This window comes from Mus pahari, chromosome 11 (genome assembly GCF_900095145.1).
Source record: "Mus pahari chromosome 11, PAHARI_EIJ_v1.1, whole genome shotgun sequence".
In the NCBI taxonomy this organism is placed as follows: Eukaryota; Metazoa; Chordata; class Mammalia; order Rodentia; family Muridae; genus Mus; species Mus pahari.
This window is the reverse complement of record NC_034600.1, coordinates 63,729,623-63,732,145: the sequence shown is the minus strand read 5'-3', so window position 1 is coordinate 63,732,145 and position 2,523 is coordinate 63,729,623.

Genomic DNA, 2,523 nt, shown 5'->3' with positions numbered 1-2,523 from the left:
TCGGAGATGCCAGTACAACGGAATGATCAAAAAGCTTGGCAGCAGTGGTAGAAAGGAGCAAGCTGGAGCTGGATAACCAAATGGTGTGTGATGCAGAGGGCAGAACTAGAGATAACCAGCCCTATAGAGGAACCCACAAGATCATGAGGGAATCCCCTGACATTTAACACTGCTTTATTTATACCTTTGCAGTTGGGGTTTGCTTCATTCAGATTCTGCATGTTTCCTAGTTCTCATTTGAAAGGAAGAAGTAGTTAGTTTATTTTAAGCCCACAGTTAAAAGATTAAATTTGAAAAGATTCAGATTTCAGAAAGAGAGTGCCTATACTAAAGTGACTTAAGTTTTATGTGTTTGACTTTTTAAAGACTACAAATGTTAAAATTTGGAATGTTTCTATTGTAGTATTGACATTATTTTGTGATCTTGGGGAAGATCAAGAAATAGAAAGTTATGGCTTAACTGATATTTTTGTGCATCATGTTGATAATGGGCCAATTGTGCTGGCTAGAGTAATGTTGACTTGACACTTTCTACAGTTTTCTGAAAAGAGGAACATCCATTGTGAAAACGTTTACTTAATATCTGGCCATCTCTTAATTAGTGACTGATAGGGGAAGGCCCAGATAATGAAATTCATGGTCTCCCATTCTTAGGTTTGATAAGAACTTAGGTGATCTTTCCTACAACTCTGCCTGGATTCCTGGAGGTCTGTCAGCACCAGGGACAACTAGCTATGACCCCTGCCTCAAACCATTGCCAGACAAGTCTCCAGAAAGTAAATTCCAGAATGGTAAACTATATCCTATCTACTACATTCCAATTTCAGGACCACAACCTTTCATGCATTCCCTGAGTCCTGTGGAGACCATGAAAAATCAGAACTCCAGCAACATGAACAACCAGATGGCTAAAGATCAGGATAGGACATAATCTATAAGAGCCAAAAATAATGAACAAAGAGAGAATATCAAAAGCTGTAAGGGAAAATGCCAAGCAACATAAAGGCAGAGCTATGAGAATTTCACCCAACTTCCTAACAGAGATTCTAAATGCCAGAAGGGTCAGGAGAAATGTCTTGCAGACTCCAAGAAACAACAGACTATTATACCCAGCAAAACTTCAATCACAATAAATGGAGAAAGAATAATCTATGAAAAAATAAAACAACAAAACAAATTTCAAAACAAATTTAAACAATATCTATCTGCAAAACCAGTCCTACTAAAGATACTAGTAGGCAAATTCCAACACATGGAGGTTTACTGTGCACAAGAAAACAGAGGGAGTCAATAATTCTATAGCAGCAAAACCAAAAGAAAGTAAACACACACACACACACACAAACACACACACACACACACACTCATACTCTACCTACACCAACATCAAAAAAAAAAAAAAAAGGAATTAACCATCATTGGTCTTTAATATCTCTCACTATTAATGGACTCAATTCATCAATAAAAAGATATAGACTAGCAGAATAGATGCAAAAATAGCATCCACCATTCACCTGCATGTAAGAGAAACACCTCAGAAACAAATCTAGACATTACTTCAGAGTAAAAGGCTGGGAAATCTTTTTCAAGCACATGTACCCAAGAAGCAAGTTGGAGCAGCCTTTGTAGTATCTATTAAAATAGACTTTCAACCAAAATTAATTGAAAGGAATGGGGAATGGAGTTCATTCTCTTCAAAGGAAAAATCCATTAAGATGACTTTTATTCTGAGTATATGTCCCAAATGCCAGGGCAGACATCAGTAAGAGAAATATTGCTAAAATTTAAATCACACATTAAACCTCAAATATTAATACTGGACCACTTCCATAAAATGGATACGACCCCCTCTATATTATCTACACACCATGGGTAAAAGCTGGACTTCAACAACAACAGAAACAACAGAAATTCTACCAACTCATAGAAACTGAACAATTCTCTACTCAGTAACCACTGGATCAAGGAATAAATGAAGAAACAAATTTAAGATGTTCTAGATTTCAATGGCAATGAAGTCACAACCTAGCCAAAATTATGGGATACAATGACAGCAGTGTTAAAGGAAAGTTTATATCACTAAGTACCTCCATAAAAAAGAAATTATATCATAAACTATAGTCTAAACAGCACACCAGAAAGCTATAGAACAACAACAACATAAACAACAACAGAGCAGCAAATACACTCAAAAAGAAATAATCAAATTTAGGGCTAAAATCAATAAAATATAGAGAAATCGAAAAAATTCAAAGAATCATTGAAACCTAGTGTTATTTTTTTGAGAAAATGACCAAGATAGAGACATGATCAGTGAAACTGACTAAAAAGGATACAGTAGAGAGAGAATCTCTTACATACATTATAGACCCATCACCTTTCATTAAAAGGCTGATTGGCCAATGAACTGAGGCAGGACATAAGAAGTAGAGTACTGGTAGGTAAAGAGAAACTGGATAAACTCTGGTGCAGGAGGAAATAAACCCCAAACTCTGAGGAGACAGACGTGAAACTGAGGATACA